General features: G+C 44.5%; 1 long non-coding RNA gene across 1 annotated transcript in view; it reads right to left on the bottom strand.

Annotated features, from left to right (window-relative positions):
- Positions 1-27,466, bottom strand: part of LOC138581785 (uncharacterized) — a 108,862-nt gene that overhangs the window by 71,878 nt on the left and 9,518 nt on the right. The window contains exon 2 of the long non-coding RNA XR_011304782.1: positions 25,939-26,009. This is a non-coding gene — a long non-coding RNA (uncharacterized lncRNA). The remainder of the gene's footprint in view (positions 1-25,938; positions 26,010-27,466) is intronic.

Genomic DNA, 27,466 nt, shown 5'->3' on the forward strand with positions numbered 1-27,466 from the left:
GGTGTGGATTTGTATAGCCGGACAAACATACACACATTCCATTTTCTTTTGCATATAAGATTTTTGCATCCAAACATAGACTACAATATTGCCTCAAACAAGAGGAATCCATTCAAAATTTGGTAGACGTGGGTTCAACGGTGTGGACTTGTATAGCCGGACAAACATACTATCTAGTTTTATCTATAAAGATATGTCAGACACTATCTTTCTGAGAGGTATCGATCTTCTACTCCTTAATATGTATGTTCCTCCTAGCAGTTCTGACACACTTCCTGTAAATGCTGCCGCTGCAATAGAATCTGCACACACTGTCCTGTCAACTGCATCTCTGAGTCTCATACCTTCTGCTGCCATCAAAGCTTTGCCTGAAAGGTAAGGAATCAGAGAATCCGCGTTTACATCCTCCTGTACATTGGAATTAATACCCTTTACCGGGCATCTCTTTGAAAGGATGACTTTCTTCTCGAGTAGCCATGATGTCTTTCTTCTGGAGTAGCCATTCTCTGTCAATAAATCTTTGAATAGTACACAAAAACCGCACGCTCTTGACTGGTATGTTTTTTGTATGTTTTTTTTTCTCTCTCTCTCTCTCTCTCTCTCTCTCTTTCTTTCTCTCTCTCTCTCTCTCTCTCTGTCTCTCTCTCTCTCTGTCTCTCTCTCTCTCTTCCCCCCCACCCGCCATCCCCCACCCCCCAGCAGGGACGGCGTCTACTACTTTTTGAAATGAAAAGGGTCTCAAGAAGCAACTGCCCCAGAATATTCTTTGCATCCATTGCTGTAAATGTGGTTTTCAGCACGCCTGTTACAAGCTGCATTTGCTGAGCCATTCAGGCTGTCTCCTCCCTCGGGGTATGCAGAAGTGTCAGAATGTACCAAAGTATTAACTGAAAAGGATACAATACTCAAAAGGATACAGGAGGTAGGGTCTTCCGGATCCCTGTTCACCCGATTTGATAGTCGTGAAGTCAACAAAGACCTTCCAAATGATACAACCCTCTGGCTGATAAAACAGGCAGAGCGATGGATCACTGGAAAGGGCGTGGGTAAGGTATAGTAACCCAGCCTAGGACAAATTAAAGTATCATGAGTAACTGTTCCAACCTGAGTATGATGAATTAGATAATGACAGGAATGATCACACTGACCTGTATCACTGGGTAGAACAATCCAGAAGTCTCTTGATGGATTTGAAATGAAGAACAAACGACAGGGAAGGGGAAATTAGTAAGGGAGACTTATCCCGAACGGAACGAGGCTCACGCTAGATACGGGTTGAATTCACCACAGGATAGCGTCCAATTTTCAGTTCAAAAGTCACTTCCAATAATCCTTGAAAGGCTTCCTTCCCACTTTAGGGATCAATCCTTCTGTTAATTCCACAGATGCAGGAGTTAGAAGAAAATAGCGTTTGAAGACAACGTGCGCTTGTGGATTTACACGCGGGCAGGATTCGCGCAGCCTGGGCCAGCCGCGTGTGAAGACAACGTGCGCGTGTGGATAGTACACGCGGGCAGGATTCACGCAGCCTTGGCCAGCCGCGTGTGAAGACAAAGAGCGCGTGTGGATTTTACACGCGGGCAGGATTCACGCAGCCTTGGCCAGCCGCGTGTGTAGACGAAGAGCGCGTGTGGATTTTACACGCGGGCAGGATTAACGCAGCCTTGGCCAGCCGCGTGTGTAGACGAAGAGCGCGTGTGGATTTTACACGCAGGCAGGATTCACGCAGCCTTGGCCAGCCGCGTGTGTAGACGAAGAGCGCGTGTGGATTTTACACGCGGGCAGGATTCACGCAGTCTCGGCCAGCCGCACTTGAAGACAAAGAGCGCGTGTGGATTTTACACGCGGGCAGGATTCACGCAGCCTTGGCCAGCCGCGTGTGTAGACGAAGAGCGCGTGTGGATTTTACACGCGGGCAGGATTAACGCAGCCTTGGCCAGCCGCGTGTGTAGACGAAGAGCGCGTGTGGATTTTACACGCGGGCAGGATTCACGCAGTCTCGGCCAGCCGCACTTGAAGACAAAGAGCGCGTGTGGATTTTACACGCGGGCAGGATTCACGCAGCCTTGACCAGCCGCGCTTGAAGACAAAGAGCGCGTGTGGATTATACACGCGGGCAGGTTTTACGCAGCCTTAGCCAGGCGCGCTTGGAGACAGAGGAAGCGTGTGAATATTCACGCGAAGGGATAGCACCAGGAGTCAGCGTGTGGCGGAACACACGCTATCGAAGGCCCAAAAGTAGCTGTAGGATTCAGTCAGGATGTAGATCAGAGGTTCAGCTACACAACGCCAATAGAGACGATCAGAAGCAGCGAGTGAAGTTACTACGCTGCTTAAATACGTAATACCGTAGTTCACGTGACGAAGCAAAAAGTCACGTGAAGTTAGCGACGTGAAAAGTGCAAACGTCGTTTTCCCGGTAACGTATCGAATAGCCTCCATTTGGAGTAGAACGGTCTAGCTGTCCTACGAGCGTAGCGTCCAGCATGCATGACAAGAAGTGGGCTTATCACCTTGTTGCCCTTTTACCCCGGTTACTCTGCACCCGCCCCTTGCTGACAGAGGAGCAATAATATCTTTTGAGCGTCCGTTTAGTGTTTCAGCTAACTACTGGGTGGCGGTCTCAAGATAATCTGTTTCTTTGTCTCCATTATACTGTGTAATGTTTAAGCACCTGCGGGCCCAAACATCATGCTGAAATGGGCCCCCAAAGCGAGACTCATTTTCACCTGGCCCTGACGGTGAACCCCAGGATCTTAGCAGGTGGCCCCCAATCAGACCTTTGAAATGGGCCCCTGCTCACCTCAAGCCGGCCGCACACTGCAGTATTAAACTCCTCTTTTGTTTTCAGTAAACGCAACCCCCACAATGTTCTCCCTCTTGGGACTCCACCATAGGGATCAGTCCCTGGAATGAAATCAAGTATGGCGGTGTCTAGGTCTGGAATGTCTCCAGTGTGTAGATCTGCTATGATGGTGGGGTATGCATCCTCTTCCCCAAAAATGCAGAAAATGGTGCTTTTTTGAAGTGTAATACACGGAGGTCCGTCTCTGTGAAAACCCCACAAAAGGATTGTTTTTTTCGGTTTTCAGGGGAGCCATATTGGAGTGGTGAGAACCTCCTTTGAGGCTAAGCCCCCGAAATAAATACTAGACCACAAGAGTGCAAACTAAGCAACTAAACTAGAATTTCAGGAGGTGTGGGCTAGCTCTTCAAATGTTGGGAGACGGGCTAACTTCAGAGACTGCGGGGGAGGGGCAAACTTACTTTGTGGGGACATCTAACTTCTTTACACATTCTAGTGCGACAATTCTGGTGTAGCTTTAATGTTACAAGCAGTTAACTCTGAAACGACACACTTAAGGACTGCTGTGAGAATGAGCAGCCTCCTGCCTCCCTACCCTTCCAAACACTCCCCTGACATGGAAGTACTAACACCCCATCATGATTTGAATTGCCTAAAAATGTATGCATACGAATGCAGTTGCTAACAAATGCTTTACATTAGTAACTGACGGGCCTTTCTTAACTGTGCAGCCAGGGAAACCGTTTATTGTCTGTTCCCTCGCCTGCCACAGCTCTGCAGGCGAGCCTGGTCAAGTCCACATAACCCAACATTTCAGGGTGGGGTGGGAAAAAGCCCAATCTATCCAATGGTTGTTGCGCCATGGCACCTGTCCTGTTACACTGCTTAGAAACAGCTTATCTTGAAGACGCTCTTGGTGGCCGGGCATGTTCAGGCAAGTCCCTCAGAAGGGAAAGGACTGTCCATTGCCCAGTCCAACTGTTTGGCACCTTGCACCTCTGTAAACCTTGGAAGGAATCAGCCAAAAAGACAGAGATTAAAAGACCGAATGGGAGATTTGGCCGAATTTCAGCCGTTCGAAAATACAGAACGGCTGAAAAGTTGGACCAAATCCCCCATTCGGAGGCGTGGACTGCGGGGGTGTCCCCCGAACCCTTGCTCATCATATTGTGAGTAGGGATGGCAGGGGTGGCCTCCGCAACCGGTCAGGAAAAAAAAAGGAAAGGATCCTGCGTTGCTGGCTCCCGAGAACTGAAGTGAAAGGGAACAGGCGTCGCAGGGACACAGCGAGTCGGCAGCAAGGTAAGCAGGGGCTGGGGGTGTGGGCAAAGTCGGAAATGTTCTGGGGAGAAAAGATCGAAGGTTATTTCGGAAAAATAATATATATCTTTTCTCCCTCGAACATTTCCATTTCAGGCTTTCAACCCTGATCCCCTTGGAAGGCATGTGGGGAGTTGGACTGCTATAGAGTATGTCTACTCCCGCAGAGGTGTTCCGTTCTGGGTGTTTCCATAACAATACCCATCACTCCTCTTGGCCACAAAAGCGCCAAGAAACCATGCAGATGGCAACAGTGCACGGTATAAGGACCTTTAACATAGCATACCATAACATCAGCTAGGCCTCCATCCCGAAGGATTGCTTTACTTGCTGCTCTGCAGTGGTAAACTCATCAAAAGGTTGCAGTGGCTTTGCATGTACTGCCTGCTGTTGTGTCACAGAGGCCTGCCAATCAAAGCGAGTGACGTATTGCCTATTGCTGCATGCTGTACTTTGCCCATCAGTTGTAAATAAAGATATTTTTGAACAAACTTTGACTCTTCGTCTGTTCTTTGGCACACCTCCTAAGTTACTTGAACCTGATTTTTAGGTTCTCCCTGAAGGTCGGTCCTCTTCGAGGAATGAAAGTAAAGATGTTGACTGGCATGGACCCATCGCTCGGGAGTCTTGCATCACACCCACAATTATGGACAATTCCAAGGTGTATTAGCACAGTGGTGAATAACGTGAATTGCAAAGTGTTCGTAATACTATGCTCAGTCTCAGACCCTCTTGTGTCTACTAAACTATTTGTCACTGTTCCTACTAGGCTCCTCCTAAATTGTCATCCTTTCTGGTATATGTCAATGAACAGTTAAAGATGGACCAGCATTTTATTGTCAGGGGACCTTTCAAAGTGCTTTGAAGAAGCCGGATAGCAGAGTCCTCGCTCTATATATGTTCAGTGAAAACATTTTTATTAAAAGATAGCAGGGTTTGAAATTGCAGGGAGCTGGAAGCTATTTATCTCCTGCTTCTAGCCCAGGGGAGCCTACCAGGAGCTACTTTTGGCTCCACATGCTAACTGATGCCTAACAAACATACATGTATGACATTCATTTTGAGTATTTGAGAATGTTAATAAAGAAGAATTTGGGAATGTCTAGTACAAATTTAAACATAATGGATCATACATAATGTGCAAAAAGTTAAAGTTTGCCTGTCATGTAGAAGTTAGATTTGCTGTGCGCTGTGTTCTCGTCTCCTGTTCCCCATCGGTAGCTCCTACTTACTGAGTGATGCCCGACATCCAGGAGCTGGTTTTACGTCCTGCTCATTGAATCTTAATTTCAAACCCTGGAGAGTTAAGGTGATCAGATGTAATGCAACAAAACCCTTGAAATTCAGTGGATGGGGGAAGTGAAGACCACCCCGTAGACTCCCCGTAGATGCCACCCATGATGTGATTTTGTATGTCATTGTGAATCCATTCTGTTACATTATATATGTGCTCCTGGGCATTGAAACGAGGGACGCCGAGTTAAGATGGTCATCACTTCCCACATCTGCTGAATTTCAAGAGTTTTGTTGCGTTAAATTGGATCACAATAACTCTCTTAACTAACGTTTTTTTCACAAAATGGGAACGTTTTTGTTAGGCTATGATTTCTTTGGAGCCCACTAGCCTTGGCTATGGCGACTGTGCATGCTGCAAAATACAACAGCGGGGATCATCTCCAACCATCTTCAAGCAGCTTTGTTCGACTTGCTACCCCGACACCAGCAATTGTATAGGTGAGCATGAGATTCTTGTGGGGCACTCAGGCAGCAGCATGCACACCTTTGTACACAGTGGTGTAGGCCTTTAACGCCAACTCCCACACATATCCCCTTTGGACCAAGTATGGTTTGACTTGGTGACAGGCCACCCCGCGCATTACAGGACTCCAAAACCTGGCACATTTGCCTCACCCCCTGGTCACTTGGTTCAACCTGGTGATGTGAGAGATTTCTGATGCACCTTCAGATGCTTCCCTCCATTAGCATTGGCCAAGGCCACTGGCGTACATGCATGACGTACATGCTTTCTAGCTCAGTGGGCTTGGCTCGGTCCCATGGACACTCAGTGCTGGACGACTCATGGTGGTACGGACCAGAGAGTGCCGGTTTCTGACCCCCTGACTTTTGGATATCCTGTCCAATGCACCAGAATTGCTGAATAACTTTTTAATTTTGAATTTTAAGGTTACCTTTACCTACTTTTGTCTTTTTTTGACAGACAACTCTGTTCATCCTCATGACCAACATCCATGCTCTTCTCTTGCCCTGAAGAAGGCCACTTGTGACCCACACAGGCATCATCCTTGCGATGCCAAAACTCGAGTTGGCAACAGTCAACTAGTCTTGTTACTACATGAGTAGGGTTTCTTTGAGTGCACACGCATTGTTTCAACCTTTTAGAGACGTAGACTTTGTATTCATTCTTAAGCCACGTGCTACAGAGAAATACTTGAGCAACAGCGCTTGCTGGAATTTGTAAACCAGATAAATAGGAGCCGTCTTGATTTTTTCAGTCTCCTATTACATTCAATTAGCTCGTTTTTTATATTGTTTTGCTCACACTAAGTGCAATTGTTGTTTTTCCATGTTTATTGCATGTGTATGAGTATGAGTATGAATGCGTGATTGTTGGTTAGATGTAAAAAAACCCTTGCAAGACCAGATGTTTTGATCCTGTCAGGAAACAGGGGGCAGATTAACCACAACTGCTGCAATTTATTTACTGTCTTTCCCCTTATGTACGAATGTATGTAGGTAACTCTAACATAAGTTACTTTTTGATTTCACATCACAATATATTAAATAAATACACTATTTTGTACCAAGTTGTGCTTCACACGCCTTATTGCTAGACTATGTATTACATTAAATAATTGAAGTTTAAAACAGGGGCTCCCTCTTTTTGTGTTGTGTTCCTTGGCCCTCTGGACCCATGTGTACAAATAACAATGGCCTGACCTCTTTTTTGTTGTTGCACCAATATGTTTCTGCAGGGCCCACTAGCCATGGCCTTCAGCCGTGGCCACTGCACATATTACACCAATATTTTTTGCCAAAGACCCATTGCCCCTTGCCTAGTAGATGTGCTCACTGCAGGTGTAAAATATTTTGTTCCACTCCCTATTCCTGCGATCATTTCCTGGAAATCATTTCAGATTATGCCGATTCCAGCAGTAGCGGAGTGGTGTGCCTATTCCTGCGATAATAGAAAAAATTCTTGAAAATTCAAAAGTCCTCACAAGCACTCACCATGTATCCTCCTTCTCCTTTCTAGCCCCCACAACCCTCAATTGCATGTTGCCTCCCTGACTCCCTCATTCTACCCCTTATCACTCTTTAGCTTGTGTGTTACAGTTACTTTTCCCAGGGTTACCACAGAAATCTTGCGAGATTCCCCAAATAAGCCAAAAAAAGCTAACTAACTAGCTCGTCAGCCCACCCCTCACTCCCTAAATTTACATGGTGTCCTCTTTCCCCCATCCCAACTGTAGCCTGATTTGATTATCCTTTTTGTTTCTCCAAATAGCATTTCAAGCACTTTTCATTTTTGGTTTCCCTGGGAATCACTCGCATCGAGAAAAAAAATAGGTGTCTTTTCATTTTTGAAAAGTCGATCAGCATCTCTGCTGCAGAGCACCATGGGAGATATACAAAAGATTTTTGGGAGCAGTGCAAAACCCCCTCGACAGATTTGTATCAAATAAAAGACAACTTGGGCAGAAAGCCTTGCAGATATTCCTTTTGCTGGTTTGGAGTAAATCAGTAGATTTACATCTATATCAACTACTGTGAAATGATGTATTGTATATGGTACATGACTTTTAATACACATGTGAAGGGTTACTGGATGGTGTGAACAGTGGACTATCAATACAAATATATATGTGACCTTGGTAAACCTCTCCTGTGTTGGCAATTGAGAGCAGGGGTTGTTGTTGCCTGCTCTCTTTACTGTTGCACAGTGACAGGTATATGCTTTTCCCTACCCCTACTCCTACCACAGTCCCTACTGGGGGGCTGCGGGGTCATAGACACTCACATGAAGGTGGAGGGAAGGTTCTGAAAGTAGGGGTGATCAAAACCACACCACTTTGGCACCCCAGATGGGACATTGCTTACCTTTCCTACAGCCTAACAATATTCTCCCCACCTGGCTACTGAAGAGGGGGCACTTGGGGGGCACTTGGGTTTCTTCAGGCCTGGCAATACAAAGAATAAAATACACTCTAGTAAAGAGCAGGGTGTAAAAGAAAGCTAAAAGCACTCTAGTAAGGAGCAGGGTGTCTTTTCGAGCAGGTTCTCTAAACAGCTATCAAACTAGGAGGCATTAAAACACTTTAGTGAAGAACAGTGTGTCTAACAAATAGCTTAAAGCACTTGGGTGAACAGCAGGGTGCAGGCAAAAACTGTTGACAGCTATCTAGCTAAAAGGTATTACAATGGCTAACCACATGATGATGTCCCTATACCTGTGAACTGCTGCTGTGCAGGAACCGGCTGGTTACAGGAAAGAGGTGTTAGGAATATCAACACCAACATCACAGTGGCAGTGGCAGTGCCTGGTGGATTGCCTGGGGAAACCCTGTTTACATACACGAAGACACCTGGTACCAAGCCAGGAGACAAGTTTGAGACCCTACACATTAAGAGAGATCTAAATCAAATAAAATACATACCATTTAGGTATCCTGAATTAGCCTTACAGCAGGTAGACCGCCAGAACTGGTTTCAAGGGGCTTGACATACCCCACCACAAGGTGGCACTAGATATGGTGCTTTTGCTATGGAAGAGCTAACCTTAGGACACATCCTTAGGTTCCACCGAAATGGGGAGGCAAATTACCCATACATAATTTTTTTCTTCATCGTGTTTTGAGTCCCAACTGTAAACAGAAAGGAATCTTTCACAAATACATACAAAATAATAAATGAAATCCCTCTAAGTACATAATTTCATCAAATACATCAAGAAGGAAAAGAAAAAAATTACCCATATACCAGGGAACACTATGCCATCCTGGTGAGACATTTTGACACTGTCTAAGCTTAAGCTGTAGAATATAGAGACTTGAGAGCTGCTTCAGCAGCATCCAGACCAATACTAGCAAGGGAAGAAGGAACACTTCCATTCCGGACCTTTAAACCCTTGCTGGGCACTTGTCCCACAAGGCAGAAAGTCATTCTTAGATGGTATTCCAGGGAACTGAGCCAGCTAGAGGCAGTTTACCCTTAGGTCACTCCTCAGCAGAGGCAAAGGGTGTTAGCAATCATAATGCCAACAGTTTGTAATCCAACATTTTGTAATCCACCCATGGAACACTGTGATAGTTGGGGTTCAGTGAATAGTTGGTTGTACCTCCATTGCATCTTCTTTTAATTGGGACTCCTTCAATCTCAGGGAGCAGAAGCAGCAATGAGTTTACGGCTGGCAATAAAAGGGAGGAGTATGTATGACCCTTATAAAAGGGAAATCAGTAAGACTAGAATTGTCTGACATCTAGCAGCATTGCCCAGTGACCAAAAAAGGAAACTCTAGTTTTGCCACAGCTACTTACAGGTCCCTGGCAGGGATCACCTGGGTAGAATCCCAGCGTAAGGGCAAAGGAAAGAATTAGGTTAGAATAAGCACTCAAAAAGAGCACCACCTACTAATATGACTGGTACCAGACAGGAACTAGGCAGCCATACCTTCTCAGCTAGAGGCAGAAAGGGACGGACATGGGCTTCCAGTATGCCCCCTGCCAAAGAGGAAAGGGAGACCTTTATAGAACACTATCTGTAGAAAGTGATAGCACCAGTCCCAGGCAAAAATGATGGTCGGGATAGAAGGCCCTTTAAGGACAGAAGTGGTGAAAAGGGTACCTATCAGAGGATAGGGCACAGCTTCAGCGGCCACAAGGACGCAGAGATGACGGCTATCCTCACAGAAAGAGAAGAAACAGGGCTCAGAAACCAAGAGAGAGTAGAAGCCTGCAAGGAAGAAGAAATGAGAGGGAAGCTAACTGCAACTTTGAAAATCGACAATGGCAGCAATGGTCGAAATTCTAAACCAGACTAATATGATAATACTAGCGACTAAAGATCCTAGGAATTGGTTAGTGGTACAATTGGACTCTGGCACACAAGTCTCCATATTCAAAGAGAGTCACAAGAAGCTTTTACATCACATACCTACTGATCAAACAGTAGTGGTTATTGCTCCCCTGGGAGAAGTGGTTAAGGAGAATATTGTGTATATATCTACAATTCACCTTGAAGGGGAACATCCAAAGGAAATAGAGGCAGTATTTTTATCTAATTTGCATATAACAAAAGATGGCCTTTTAGCAGAACTTCATTCGCTCACGCTATATGTTAGGGAAAGCCCTCGGGGGGAGGGGGTGGGGGAGAAGAGGTAATTAAACCAGCCTTTTCAGAGGAAGGTGGAGAAAATGTAGTGAGCTCTTATGTAGCCACATGGGCTGTTTTAGATGCAGCACAGTTATACAAAAATTATGTAGGACATGACATTGGTTACCCTTCACATACAATGCTAAGTGTTTGCAACACCAAAGCTTCAGAAACAATATCCAATCAAAGCACAGGCTATACCACATTTGAAAATAATTGTGAATCAGTCATTGGAAGACAGAGTTCTGATACAACAGGCAAACCCCTACAATACAGCATTAATTCCAGTATACACACCAGATGTTTCACATTGATTGGTAACAGATTTTAGAATCTTAAATGATAGCACATGCGCAGAGGCTGTACAGAACATGCATAGTTCAGACCTTCGGGGTAACATACAGAGATAAAGATATAAGGCTGTAATGGAACTGGGGATGGATTTATTACATAAACTTTGGATTCAGAGAGCTATACATACACAGCTATACTATACCCTTTAGGGGAAACCCATATGCATCTCTAGATTCCCACAGGGCTACAAAATGGTCCTGGGCTATTCTCTAGTAGAAGTCCATCCCTCTTAGAAGACATACAGACATTCTGCACATATGTAGATGACAACTTAGATGAACACTTAGAGAAAGTAGACTTGATCATTAGGAAACTAGCAGCTAAAGGCTACATATTCAATTTCAAGAAGTCTCAGTTAGCCCATAGAGAAATCATATTTCTGGGGTTTTCATTATCTGATAAGGGAAGGGGACTTTCTCCACAATTTCTAGAGAAGTGTGCACACTTGCAAAGCCCACCTACGCTTAAGCAATTGCAGGCCATACTTGGCCTTTTTAACTTTCGGTGATCATATGTGGCAGACTATGCAGCCTTTTCGAAACTACTATATGACTTGTTGAAGCCCAATTTACATCCAACAGACTGGGAGGGAGAGCACACACACATACTGCACCATGTCTACCATCAGATGACACAAATTAGTCCTCCTCACAGACAAAACCCATAGCATACCATTCACATGTCTATACAATTTCTGAGCTACACCTTGCACCAGAAGAAAAGATTCTGGTTGTTGTACAAATGATAGTGCAGAAGCTATGTAGACAGCACTAGACATAAGGCATCACTATAAACCAGAATAGCTACAAATATATGATCTGGAATGCTCTCTACAGCCAGAAGCAGAAGTACCAGTCATCCCACATTAGATGTCTGCAAACGTACTATACTGTGATGGAAGAGCTGTTCCAGCAATTGGGACACGCTCTAAGTATTCTTCTTCCTGTGCTGCTGTAAACGGGAGATTCAACCATAACAATGAGTTTGAACACCAGGAAACACAAACAAAACACTTATGGCATACATCAGCTCAGGTTGGTGGGTTACAAGACCTCCTTGCACTAAAACAAATTGATCAACATAAGCCCACTCTAATTGTGTCTGATTCAGATTAAGTAGTAAGAGGTTACAACTTTGACCTCTAATGGTGGCACGCCAACTCAATCAGAGATTCTAAAGGCAAGCCAATCTTGACATAACAAATTTGCCAAATAACATGGGACAGCTAGAAGGCTAGACCTCACATACGGGTTATGCGTACAAAAGCACACAGAACAGATTCTGTGCACAGTGCAGGCAATGCGCTTGCTGATCCGTCTGCAAGACAGCAAACTGTACAAAGTGGTAGCGGCATTAACATGCTCAGCCCCATACATAGATGAGGACATAAAAGCATGACTACATGCCAACAGTCCTAGCTTCAAGGGTACCCCACAATTTATAACTATACTGTAAAAGAGAATACAGTGATAGTCTCTATACCCACATCAAAAGGAGGCCCTTTTGACAGGGCACTACCAAACAGGCAGGATAGATTAAAATGAATCTCCACTGAACATGCAAGTGTAGCGACAACACACTTTGGGACTTCAGCTACTACATGACTCTTACAGAATAGATACTGCTGGCCAGGGCTTAGTAAAGAGGTATGACAGTACATTGCAAATTGCCCAGTATGTTTTTAGACAACAGTGGGCAATTCCTGCAAACCACAAGTAGGCACACTAACAAGGGCAACAGTGCCTTTTTGAATGCATGTATATGGACCGCATAGGTCCACAGACACCTATCAACAAATACAAATATTTCTTAGTCATGGTGGACTTGTGCACTAGATTTATTTGGCTAATTCTTCAGAAGAAAGCTGATTGTATAGAGGTCATAAATTCAAACCCTTTATGACCTCTATACAATCAGCTTTCTTCTGAAGAATTAGCCAAATAAATCTAGTGCACAAGTAGTCCTTAGTAGCTATGACAGCACCAAATTCACTCCCAGCTAAAAATGCATCAGCCTTTTCAGGTAAAGCCTTAAGAGAGACCCTGTCACTCTGGGGCTGTATTCTGCAAGTTTCTGAGCCTGTTTTGACCACAAGCTAATGGTGTCATAGAGAGAGACAATGGGATATTTAGACAAGCCTTGAATAAATGCATGCTTTCTTCTGGTGATGAATTGGGTGAGGTACGTTCCTATAGTGCAGTGCAGTATAAATAATCTACCTTGCCCTTCTCAATGTGAGGGTAAAACACCTTATGAGTTTCTGTTTGGTGCTCCAATGTATATGCCTGATTTGCGCAATTCTTGTAAGTTCTCTCAACAGGCCAGACCCGCTGCTTCTCATATATCTCCTCAGACTCCATCAATGGTGAAAAAGCACCACAACATCAAGACAAAGAGAAGTCACAGACTGGCCTTGAAATCTGGTGACTAAGCCCTAGAGAAGACTCATGAAGACTCATGACAAAGAAGCACTTGGACCTCGTTACCGACCTCCTGTGAAGGTAGTGAAACATATAGGCTCAAGAACAACAGTCCTACCAACCCTGCCTCCTGAGGAAGGTATTCGAAAAGTGTCCGTCGACTACCTTAAGCCAGCTCCAGATGGTTCCGCCCCTGTTCCTGAGGGAGGAGACTCTTTTTCTTGAACAACCTGACAAGCCGGCAAGAACAGATGAAAATGTGAAGTCAACAGTAACTCCAGAAACCTCCACATCCTATGAAAACCGGTCTATTTTTCTGGGAACTGAAGAGCCAGAAACAAGGCTAGAAACAAAGCCAAGCACGAGGTCCAATGTGAAGATGAAGATTGTTTGACCATCCAAAGTGCACGAAAACTTGCAAACCTTTTGTTGGAACAGTGATCCCGTTTGAAATTTTGCTGTGGATAAGCCTTCTCACCTTTTTTGTTTTAGGGGATTTTTTTTTATCCCAAAGCCAACAGTTGACCATTTCAACTATAGAAACAGCACACACCGCGAACCCAAAATATAAGAGGGAGGTACAATGCTGATGTGGGAGGAGTCATTACACAAATAAGCATATTCCCTCTAGAGTTGGGACACTCCTGGATAAGCCAGTATACCCTACCGTGGGCCTAGTATGCAACTCTAGGTACTTACACTATTGGCGGTAGATGGATCTAGGCTAGTGACCCCTATGATGCACATCCCAGACACCTATAGGGACCAGTTGAGATCCAAGATAGAGGCTTTTGCTCAAGGAGCATTGTTAGATCCTGAAAATGATCTAGAAAAGCTAGATGACACAGCAGACCATATGTATGTTTTTGTGAAATATTTTGATAACATACCTTAAAGGAATAGTTCACTCAAAAATGTTAGTGTCCCAAAAGATGGGCAATAATCAAAAACATACATTAAACGTGTAAGTTCCTATGTAAACCTTTGAGCAAACGAGGCTCAACGCGTTTACATAGGAGCATCCATTTTGTCATTTCAGGCAGCCTCCTCAGCTCATGTTAAGCTCTGCTCTGGCGGCACTAAACAAGCAGCAAAAGCCTCCTACATGGAGCTTGTGCTTACTGCAGCCAGACCAGAGCTGTACATGGAGGAGGCTGCCTTCACTTTCATTTGATGTTTTTGGTGCTCCCCAAGCCCAGGGAAGCACAGAAAATGTAAAATGAAAGGCAAAAAGCAAAGGCGCAGCAACTATAAATACAACCTTGTTGTATTTGTGATTGCCGTGGTTAGAAAACCACAGAAATCATAAATACAACAACGTTGTATTTCTGACTGTGAACGATTCATCTTTGAGTCTCCTGGGTTCCACTGGTTGGGTGAGCCCAGGAGACTCAAAGCAAAAGCCGCCGCAGTCAGAAATACAACGTTGTTGTATTTGTAAATGCTGCGGTTTTCGTAGAAAGAAAACCGAAGCATTTATATTATGTTTGAGGTGGCTTCAGCTTTGAGTTTCCTGGGCTCCCTGGGGGAGCCTAGGAGACTCAAAGCTGAAGCCACCTCAAACATAAATACAACGTTATAAATGCTGCAGTTTTCTTTCTAAGTTAGAAAGAAAACCGCAGCATTTATTTTGCAGTGCTTTGAAAACATTATGTCATTTAAAGCACTTACCAGCAGCAGCTTGTGTCAATCTCTGCTCTCCCGCAATAATGAAACAAAAGCCACCTGCTGGTAGATTTTGTTTATTACAGCTGACTGGCTTTTGCTTCATTAGTGCTGCAAGAGCAGAGATTAACACAAGCACAGGGGGCTCATCCATTTCACAAAATGGATGCCTCCAAGTGCTGGAAATGTGTGACTTTGAGCCTCATTTGCTCAAAAGTTTACATATGAACTTTCTTAATAAATATGTTTTATATATATGCTTGATCATGGCCCATATTTTGAGCCAATAACATTTTTGAGTGAACTATTCCTTTAACATACCTTCCTTTACTATAAGCGGAAACCTGTGCACAAACCTCTTGGAGCATTGTCCTGTTCCTTGTTTAAGACACACTTCCCTTACATACCAAAGCTACAAGAGAAGGAAGAGTGTATAGCGCAAAATGGATATATATCCCTCCCCACCTCCTACAGATAGCCAGAATATCTGGTGTACACTTTTTGTGGTCTATGGTGAAGTATTCTATGACACAATGACAGAAAATACATGGCAAGACACAGTCCCTCGTAACACGTCATGGGGGAGTGACTCTAAGCAAGTGCATGTAGACATCCACATTTGATGTGTTCTGAATCGCACTCACATTCATTTTGCGGTAATGTGTAGTCCAACCCATTTACCCACATATCCATCTTGGAGGACAAGGAGGGTGGCTTTTGGTGGACAACTAAACAGCTTAACAAAGCAATAAAGAAATGCAAATATGAGTATAATAGACAAGACACAATGCTCAAGCGTAGGGCCTTACACAGCTTGGGCTTCACAAAACCTTTCACAAACCAGTGTTAATTCCATAGGAAAGCATGCCAACTAATAGCAAAGCAAGAACCTTTAAATGGGGTTGTTTGTCTAATAGATAGGGGAAAGTCAGGCAATGCATCATTAATCCTACAGGGCATATGTCACCTAGAAAAGGCTGGGGCCAAAAGGGAGGCAAAGGACGCTGAACCTACCTGGACGAAAACTGTACTGCCCATCGAGATGAACCATTTTGCAGCCTTGCCTTGCAGCAGGGAATCTACAAGCTGAAGATATGTGGTAGTGGATATGGTGCATCTCATCCAAGAGGACCTGGAAACTATACAGGATGAACAACAAGAAATTGTTGACCTTCTGAAGATCACAGACTTCCTGGACACACTCTCTGTAGGTGTTCCAGCTTCCAGACTGGTCTATCAAAATATGCCCAGAGCAACTGACAGAAATGAATCTATCAAGACAGGCTAAGAGACAGGCCATTTCAGAGTTCACCTACACTTTGCACATGGGACAAAGACTCATTGTCATGGACACTGCATGGTTACCACCTCAATTGTGTGAAGAACTGCAGTCCTGGAGCACCATGCATCAAGTAGCGAAGCAAAGTATACAAACTCTCTGTGAGGTGCCCTATACCAACGCCTGTGTGACTAGTGAGGACTATACTGTACAACTGTATTCCCCAAAGAACTGTGTGGGAACACCCCATAAATGATGCCAGACCATTCACCAGATCAGCTCCTGTGAACAGAATTCAAACTCTGAGTGATATTTGAATGGAAACCTTCAGTAGCAAAGCTCTACCACTACCTAATGGATCCTACATTGTGCAGTGCATGCACTTCATGCTGTGGTGTGCCTGTGACAATTCTCAGCTTGATCATTGTCCCAAAAGTGGTGAACTGTTGCAATTATATTCAACATCCACCAATGCGGACTGAACTAGTGCAACTGGACTGGCCTGAAGTGAAGCTATCACCACTCAAGTTCCCTCAACTAACACTGAAATAGGCATATCTCCTGGACATGAAAATACACTGCACTAGAACCACAGTGACATTCGTAGAAGCATCAAACAGAGCACTGCAGTTGGCCAAAGACCTACTGGAAGAATATCAGAATGGCCAAAGGAGATTCATGCCCTGTTGAAAAGTTCTACTCCAACAAATGAGAGCTCCTTCCTGAGCTCCATCTACTGACTGGCAAAAACAGTTGCTTCCTTGAATCCATTGAAATGTTTTTTGTACTTCTTCGGAAACTTAGGCACAGGGATCACACCTGTGCTCTACATTCTTGTAGCTGGGTTCATCCTGATAATCAGTTTTACTTTGTCCTGACAAGTAGCAGTTAACTTGTCAATGCACCAAAACTGTAGTCTGAATAACAGAAGAAAACTGTTTGGACCTTTTCTTGTGCCGAACATCTACCCATCTTTGAATTCCAGCGACTACCAGTGGCTGAAAGTTATCTGCTGACCAGTACCGGCTGCAGCTGCCCCTTCTCAAGAAGAAATGTTTATGGTTTAATATTTAGTAACTAGTGAAGATTCTAAATGAATACTAAATGAATTCATTTTAGCAAATAAGTATTCTGTCATGTTTTACATGCTCTTTTTTCTCTTCACAAGTATTTCCATGATACCAATGATGCCTCAACGGCCTGCTCTATGTCTCATGGTGGTGTGGGGGTTCACATGTATTGCATATGTTTGCCCATGTTAGCCATGCTTAAAATGGCATGTGGTCTGACCCGGAGACCAGGCCTTCTTGCGAAACGCACATTGCAATGAAAACACTTTCATGTTCAGTGAAATGCAAGCCGCGAGATTTGCTTTTGCATTTGGTCATGAAGTACAGTTGTTTTCGGCAATAGCCTGGGCTGCGGACCAATGGCCTAAAGCTGGGTACATCACACTTTTACTGTGTAAACAAAGCAGTTTGCCTCTGCCCAGGCCTTTCTGGGCTGAGCTCATTCAAACAATATAAGGAGATAAAGGGATATATAGCACTAGCATACCCTCAAGTTCAAGGGGTTAACCCTTCATTATTGTAAAACAACACAGCTAGTACTACTCGTAGCTGCTCACTCTGGGTGGTCCCTATTTTATACTGTTTCCTACTTTGCTCTATATTAACAAAGAATTGATTTAGTACGAATTTACTTATAAATGTAAACAAATTTTATTATTCCAATGTGCAAAAAGATACATACATTATTAATAACACCGCAAATGTGCAATAGCTGCCTAATTCATAAACAGTATCAGTTAATCTTTAAAAAGTCGATCACTATGTCGTAGGTTGGGCTGAGCACCAATGTTCTTGCAAAATACAAAACATAGATAACGTTGCGAACTACAAAATTCAGTCCTTTCTGTAGTTTTCCTCTGTAGTTTTAAACAGCATTCTGTAATTCGAATGACACATTTGTTGAAACAATTCCTAGGGCTTAACGATGACATGTCCTTGGCCAACGTTTACAAAAGAAAGGTGTTGTCAACTAAAACACATTGTTGACACAATTCCTAGTAGTCGATGACGCTTGTGTACTCGATATTTTGTTTAGAACAAATTTCAGTGCTGGACGAATTTGGTGATTATAGGCGTGGAATAGGGATGGCCAAAAATGGTATAAATAGAGTAAGCCACAGCTGTTCAGGGCGGTGGAGCAGGAAGACCAGGAGACAGATGGCTGGAAGGAGAGGAACAGCAGCAAGGCTTTCCAGATGGGAGGAGTCCACTCCCTCCTAATTATTTTACTGGCCTTTGAAGCCTCAAGCTGGATTCTGGCTGTTTTTGATTTTTTTTTAGTAGAACCTGAATTATTTTTTAGCTGCTTGGGAAAAGATCTTTGCTTTTTACCCTCAAGGCACCTCAGCTCACAGCCTAAGAGCAGACACCTAATTCTGGACTGGCTACATGCTGGCACCAGTAAATCCAATGGACATGTAATTCTATTGAAGCATTCTATCCTATTTTTGATTTAAAAAAGCTCATGGCACAGTAATAGGTGGCTTTTTGGAATTGTGTCCAATTTTATCATTTTTTCCATTTTTCCTTGAATTGTTTTCCAGGCATCCAATTCAGTCCAGTCCTCAACTCTCTATCCTCTACAGTTAGTGAGTATGAGGTGTTTTGTTTTGCCCTTCATTTGATATTGCATTGAGAACGCTATTTAGGTATTGATTGAAGCAGATGCTTCAATGAGATTGCCTAGCATGATTTGGTGAGGCAGGTGCTAGATTGCCTAGCATGATTTGTGAGGTTACCTATCACAACCTGGTGAGGCAGGTAGTTTGTTTTTAAGATGACTAGGATTTCTTGGAGAAGGTTGATCAGTCTAAGTCTTGATTTGTTGTGACATATATATATATATACATATATATATGACATTGGTAAACTTCTCCTGTGTTGGCAATTAAGTGCAACTGCCTACTGCAGGGGTTGTTGCCTGCTCTATTTAAAGTTGCACAGTGACAGGTACATGCTTTTCCCCACGCCTACTCCTACCACAGCCCCTGCTGGGTGGTCATGGACACTCCTCTGGGGGTGGAGGGAAGGCTCTGGGGATAGGGGTGATACAAATCACATCAACACTTCACCTCCACGTGTTCTCTAAATGAAAATTGCACAATTTCAAGAACTGCCCACATGCTTTATTTTCTATGACATTTTTTTTTCTCACATTTACTTTTTATTTTGTTTTGCAGGAAAACATGGTATAACAACAGTAAACACTTTGTCGTTTCAAATAACAAAGAACATGAAACCACAACCACTAATAAAGAATATCCCAACAACTTCCCCTGCTTATACCCCTGCCCCCTTGTCGACCCTCCTGTCCCCTCTCCAACCCCCCTCCCGTGCCCTTCCCTGGTACTGTATGCTCATTCTCAGACGTTAGATATTTGGCAATAAAGGGGTACCACTCCATTTCTGTGGGCCCTGGCCTTCCGTGGAGCCCTGCCGTGATTCTTTCCATCAGGTAAATGCTCTTGGCTACATTGACTCATTCTCTCTTACTAGGTGTATGTTCATCTTTCCACTTGGTAGCAATGCATGCTCCGGTGGCAAGGAATAGGGCTGCTGCCATTTTAGGGAGCCTGAGATATTCCCCCTCATCTTCCTCCATTCAAAACAAAACCATGAGGGGAGTTTTGTCCCTAGATATCCCCTCCAATCTCTGACCCAATTGAGGACCTCCTCCCAAAGGACCTGTACCCTAGGGCAAGCCCACCACATGTACCAGTAATCTGCCTTCCCTTCACATCCCTCCAACACCGCGGACTCACATCGGGAAACATCTTGGACTGCCTGACCGGGTCATACTGTCATCTATGGAGGAGCTTGATCGCATGCTGTCTGTACTGGCATGCTAAGGATGTCTTTTGAGCACCCCTGCAGAGTCTAATCCAGAGGGACTCATCAATTTCCACTACTAAGTCCCTTTCCCATCACCCTCTCAGGTTCTCTGTATTCCCTCCTCCCACCCTCTCCATACATGGCCGAGATTAACCCTTGCATTGTTGTGCCCCTGTCCAAGAGCTTCTCAAAGGCGGTAAACTCTCTGCCTGTCTTATCCCTTATCCTCGAATATGTGAGCACCACTTTTAGTTGCAAGAACTGGAATACAGAGTTTGCCCATACCCTGGGCTTCTTCTACATTCGCTATCAGTATACATTTGCCCCCCTGGAAAAGCTGCTCTATCCTCTCTAAGCCCGCTTTGTACCACTCCTGAAACCTTTCCGGGTTGGGTATATTGTCCCTAATACCGGGTACCCACAGGTAACCCATAGACGAGGAGACGAGGGCCACGTGGTGATCTCCTTCATATCCGCCCCCTGTCTCCAGATCTCCCATATAGTTCCCAGGATGTGGTGCTCCTGTATTCTCCATGGCAGTTTATCCCTGGGTACCCACAACCATTCCCCAACTGTGGCCAGGCTCAGAAGGGAGTTATCAATTTCCACCCATTGTATGGGACACAAGTGGGGGATAAGGACCCTAAGCTGAGTTGCCTTATAATAAAGCTGCATGTCTGGAAGGCCGACCCCTCACCTCTCTGTTGGTAACACTAGAGTGGACCTGGGGATTCTAGCCCTCTTCCCCTGCCAGAGAAAACTGTGTAGCACCCCCTATGCCTCCCTTAAGAACCCTTCTAGTATACATATTGGGAACATCTGAAATAAGTATAACACCCTCAGGAGGACCACCATTTTCATAGCATTCAGGCGAACCAACCAGGATATCGTTAGCTTCGTATAGGCTATCCAAGTTTCTCGTAAGATTAACACCCAAACATTGCATCACTGTCACATTGACCTCCAGCCCAAGTGGGGTGAACCTTTCAGTGTCCCCATCCCTACCCCTATCAAGGGGGAAGAGTACTGACTTTTCCCTGTTAATCTACAGCCGGGCCATAGCGCTGTAGTGCTCTATCAGCCGGAGGACCGCTGGGACGTAGGTCATGGTTTCACTCAGGTGTAACATCATGTCATCGGCAACCTTGTATTCCACTCCTCCCATTTTGATGCCCCGCACCCCCGGGTCATCCCAAATCTATTGGGCGAGGGGTTCTATTGACAGAGCGTACAGCGTCGGGGAACGGGGGCACCCCTGTCTGGTACCCCTTCCGAGCGAGAACCACCTCGAGGACCCCCCATTAACCATCACCGAAGCCATAGGGGATGTATATACCACTAGAATATCTCATAGTAGCCTTTCCCCTACCCCAAATGTAACTAAGACGGTCCTAAGAAAACCCCATTCCACCCGGTCAAAAGCCTTCTCCGCGTCTATTGAAAGAAGTGACGGGTCCCCCCCATTTTCCGAGATGCATGCCCAAGATGTAGTGTCTTCCTCATCGTATCCACTCCCTCTAATACGTTTTTAATTTCTTCACTTTTGCAGAAACGATTACATCAACTTCATTGTTGTTCATATTAATAAGTTATTAAATCAATGTAACTTTTTCAATCAATAACCAATTTCTCACATCATCAACTTAATTCATACAATCTTTAATTTCTCAACTTTTAAATCTTTTCATAATACAGTACACCTTATTGCCTAAATATCAAACAATTCTTTTGTATCTGTACTTACCTTTTGCACTCCGCCATACAAATTAAGTGAATACTGCCTTTTGCCACCACCAATCAAACGATAAAAATGTGGCTGCGGACACCCTCCACACGTATGTCTGCACGTAACGGGTCCTCACCGCTGAATTACGGGCTCGTGGAAAATTAGCCTCATTGTAAATGTCACCTGCCATACATAAATGGCGTGCATTGTTTGCTCCACTTGGACAGTGACGTGAAAAAGCGAAGGATTAAGGCAATTTTGCCTCCACTTTGCACCTACCTTTTCACTCCGAAGTGCAAATTATGAAAATTATGTAGCGGGGACCTGTTTGCATCAAAGTGCAAACATAACAGATACCCTCCGAGTAATGTATGAATATTTGCTAAAAGAGCCCTGAGAGTCATCTCAGGTCATGTCATACTCTGGAGCAAATTTTCCCGCAGCGCACATAAAGGTGCTAAAGACATGTGTAAAGGTTTTACACCTGTGTTAACACCTTTACTTAAGCTCCAGGCCATTTTTGTGCTTTTTCAAGGCAGAGCTGGAGCACGTACCAGGAGTGATGTTTTCACTTCTCCCCCACACTCCCAAAACCCACTTGGCATTATGCCCCCATGACATTTTAATGCTGGCGCAAAACCAATGGCAAAACCAACGGATTCATAAGGGACCCGCTTGCCTCTTATACTGTAAAAAGCAGGTGAGTTCTATAGGAATCCATGGTATACGCCCCCTGCCATGCCTAATGGCAGGCGTCATTTGCTCACTGCAAAGTAAAGGCACCTGCACCATCATTTTACACCTCCCTTTCGTACTCCACAATGCAAATGGTGAAAATTGCCCAGAGGGGACCTGTTTGCATGTAAGTGGAAACATAAAAGGTCCCATCTGGCAGGGACCTCATTTCACCAAAAGGCCAGGGGTAGTGGAAGTGACATCACATGACCCTTGACCTCAGATGCCATCACAGGAAGTGATGTAATTTGGCCCCACCCTGAAGTGACAGCACAGGAAGTGATGGAACACGACCTTTCACACCTTGACAAAACAGGATGTGGCATCTCACAGCATTGTTCCTAAGTACACTACGAAAAATATGGTTACAATATCACTGTAATGTGATATACATATCATACAAGAATGCATCAGCATATTTATCGTTAATATCAGTGTGTATAGGCCCATATCACCAAATTACTGTGAATGCAAGCAGACGTCCAAGGCTAAATGATAATGATGTGTTATTATTCGCCACTTATGATTAAGTGCTTTATATGGAACAAATATACATACAATATCACCCAACCTGTGTTTGTACTCATTTATCATCCTCAGAAGGATGAACGGCTGAGTTGGCCTTGGCGGGATGAAAAACCTGCAACCTGTTGATCACACACACATTGCTGCAGCGAGCAATCAAACCCACTGAGCTATCTTTCCGGCTGTAGCTAACTTACCGGCTATAGTAAAATGAACAATTACATGTCTGAATGTTCTCAAAGTCAGAAAGCAGATTACACTCTGTAGTGGATACCATTAAACTAGTAACAGATTTAACCGCAGGCCAGTTCATCTGCAGGTCTGGTCCAAAGTAGCCACATGTCAAGCCTGCGTGGATCTACTTTTCAGACTTTAGCGGTTGGCCTCACGTGGCAAACATTTCTACACTTTACACTTTTAGGCACAAGGATTTTGTCAAGTGACCGAGGACACCGAGATGGAATGTCTTGTGATGATCATAACAGAGACAACAGCAGAAAAAACCATGCTATAACTGCAACTTGCGAAAAGCAAAATACATAGTCCGAAATGAATGCTTATTACACTCTAAATACTTTTTGTCTGCATTGTGAATTTGAGGTGTTTAAGAACAGACTAAATCAGTGACTCGCCCCCAGAAGTGTGCCTGAAATAAACGTTTAATGAGTCTAGCAATTATTGTATAGAATTCCAGAAAGACACATTATTCGTTATTCCTATTCTTTCTTATTTAGGGTCACTGCTCAAAGTAGTACACTTGTGGAACCCCCTGTTTTTTTTAGGAGGCCTGAACAAGAAAGCCCCTGAACCCCAAAATGACGTCCCTGCCATCCGGCCCATTTACATCGGGAAGGAAAATGTCCTCCACATATTCAGCTTTTTATCTCTCTGTAGTCATACGTTTCAAACCCTAAAGGGTCCCTGCCCTACACATTGTTTCTCCACCATCTGTTCCCACTGTCCAAATTTGATCTTTACAACTCAGCCTTTTTTGATGATATGTGTTAAACACAGTAATGCCATGGTTTGCAATCCAGCCATTTATTGTAAATACACATTGATGTCAGATTTGTTCTCATTGGCACAGCATTGAATCTCTGATACATAACATACATTCAGCTACTCCTGCTGAAGTCGCCCATTCCAGGTGTGACTGCATAGAAGAAAGAAAGGGAGAAAACCCCAAACCTCGGTTTGATTACACTAGGCATGAAAATTCCTTGATTTTATTGATCAATGATTTATGTAGCGCCATCTGCGGTCAGAGCTGCTTTGAAGCACTCAAATATTTAAAAAGTTCAGCATATTATAGCCAGCGCTGTGCAGGGGGAACCCCGCAGCTCCAAAGCGGGGGCCAGTAACCTACGCCCCATGGAAGGCAGGAAGTGGAGAGGGGGCAGGACAGTTGGCTGGCAACAGCACAGCCAAGGTCAGGGGAAAGTAAAGGCATACCCCCTCTCTCTCTCCTCCCTCTGCCCCTCAGACTGCTGCAGCAAGGCAGGATGGGGGGCAAGGTGGGAGCAACACCTTGGACAGCCCACCAAGGAAGTGCTAAGCACCCCAGGGCAAGGCAGGCAGGAAACAGCAGCCAGCAACAAAGGAAGCACCTCAGGGTGCAAAATGCCGTCTGCACCAGCCGGCCGGGGGGTGGACACAGCCCCCACACAGGCAGACAAAGCATAGTGGCTGCCCCTGGCGCAATATAAGGAGCTGCATTTGCAGCAAACAAACACATCACTGCGAAGACCCTGTGAAACCAGCCCTACTGTGACAAGACCACACAGACCAAGAAGAATACAAACCCACGACTACATACTCCACCCGAGAAGATGGAGTAATGAGGCTCAAGCCTCGGTATCCAAAAATCACCGCTGGTGGATAAAAATCTATCAGCAAGAAGAAGAACAAGCGCAAACAAACACAAATTGGTTTGGGACTCTCACGGAGCACCAAACAAGTACCTTGCATACTTTTTCTTTAGAAACATTGACCTGTTTCCAACTTGCCGTGTTTACAAGCGTGAGCTTTGCCAGGCTCTGCTTAAGTAAACACAGCCGCAGGTAAAGAGTCTGTGGTCTACGTCTTGGAGCGTGGTAACCCGCTCAAGTTCGCTGAGCAAACAGAGAAAAGGGTCAGTGAACCCCCTTGCCTTTCTTTCAGAGGTTTTTTTTTCAAGTATTTCCCTGCTGTTGCACTACCGCCTTAAAGAAACGCAAGCTACCTCGCTCCATTTTTCGAACCAGGGATCCAGCGTCTTACCTGCAATTTAAAGTGCCCAAAAGGACATTGAGTGGAGCTGGGACGGAACGGGTGCCTGACGAGCTGAGAGCCGAGCAGAAGGATCCAGGCAGCGGTACGGCTCTGTGTCCTTCATATGGAATTAAGGAGGAAATCACTTACAGCGTGAACAGACCAGTGTCTGGGATATTTCCCTCACGGGAGCGAAGAACACTGCACCCAGGCGATGGCTGCCATTTAGATCCAGCAAGGGCTTGCCGGAATCGGACTAAAACCGACAATAGGCAGGGCTGTAAAACAAAGCAAAAAGCTGCCTTGCGAACACACGTGCAAGGAGGAAGCCGAGCACTGCACGCCGAAGGAAAGTAGGACCCGGCGAAGGTTGTCAAGCAATAGGCAACGGAGGTGGAGGCTCCACAAAACAACTTTTTGACCCTGAAAGGTGTACAAGTGTTGGAAGCAGGACGACACGAAGCAGAGATTAACGCGGCGCACAAGCAGACAAAAAGACAGCCACACAAGAAGGCCCGAGCAACAGGAGGTGCAAAGTTACGACATTCGATACGTGCAATGCTTACCTGGACTCCTCAGGAGCGTAATGCCTTCTCAACCTGTGGACCTGGTACTTGACACCTTTTGGATTCTCTTTCTGTTTAAACAACAATAACAACAATAGCACACTATAACAACTATTAACTAAAATACTACTACATGACATGTCTGTTCCTTTAATCCCTCCCTTTTCACCTGTGCTTATTTTCTGTGGAGCTCTCCATCCTGCTTTTCTACAGGGGCGCATTGAGGTGAAGAACCAATGGTAACTTGGGTAGCTGTTGTACTCTATAGCTTCTTGTCAAATAAATATCTTTACTTTTAAGAATGAATCTTGAGGTAAGTAGCTGGTAAAAATGCTCTAATCATTTAGGGCTTAAATTAGATTCCTAAATTGGAGAGATCTCTCTTTCTAATAACTTGCTCTTTTTCTCTTTCTTTTGCAGGTTCTCGGAATTTAGAAAAAGGGCTTATGGCTGAGAAGGGCTGCGAAGTTACCCAGAATGAGATAACGTTTATAAAATGTGAGTTTGCCTATACGGAGTAAAAGCAGCCTTCAGGGATGAGCGCAGAAACAACTGTGAGGTGAAAACTTGAAGAACCTTCAGGTATGTAATGTTTATTAAACGTCTTCTTCTTTTAACTATTAAGTTTGTATTTGTTAATTAAATACCTCTTGTTTTGTCCGCATATTTTTGGAAAGCTGAGGAAAAATACCTTTGGAAGATGCGGTGGCTGCGGAAGAAACATCTGACTGAAGATACTGCGACTACGATCGAAAACTGCTGACTGAAGATGCTGCAGCGGTGAGTGAAGCGTCTGATGGAAGATGCTGCGACTATGAGCGGAGACTGCTGACAGAAGATGCTGCGGCTGAGGGTAAAACTTCTGAGGGAAGATAATCTTGGTCAGGTAAGCCTTTTCTATTAACTATTGAACTCTGTACATTGCTGTAAAGCTAATGTCTCTATTATCTCATTTTACAGGTTCTGTGAGGAGAAACGCCGGTAGCGTTACCCGCTGTCAGTGGATCAGACGCGAAGCGTGTGTTCCAGCGGAGGCAAGCTTAAATAGCTCCCTCTGAAATATGAATAGAACGTGCTTTAACTTATGAATGGATCGTGCAGCGGCCATGTTATGTGTATGGAATTTACTGTAAAACATCATAATAGTCTATGGAAGTGTATGCTGAGAATTGTGTAAATGGCATGCGTGCCGGGCTATCACCCACCTTTGACTTGCTGGTTTATGTAATGTTCCCTGCCTAGCCTGAAAACCTGAATGAGGATTATGTGCACTGACTGGGATCATGACAATACGAAACAAAACAGCACGAGGAGCACGTTTGTGTTTTACTAAAGCAGTTAAAGACAGCCACCAGCAGAAGAAGAAAAAATGAGTTCAATTAGACGGACATCTTCAGGAAAAGCAATTAGGCAAAAGAACATGAGGAACACGTCGAGTCTGTTTAAAACAGCTGAGTTTGTTTTGTCATGAGTATGGGGCACAACGGGTGTTTTTCTTCACAGCCATGCAGCCAGCAGCAAAGAAAAA

Source organism: Ambystoma mexicanum, chromosome 3q (assembly GCF_040938575.1).
Source record: "Ambystoma mexicanum isolate Mex_15411 chromosome 3q, UKY_AmexF1_1, whole genome shotgun sequence".
Classification (NCBI taxonomy): Eukaryota; Metazoa; Chordata; class Amphibia; order Caudata; family Ambystomatidae; genus Ambystoma; species Ambystoma mexicanum.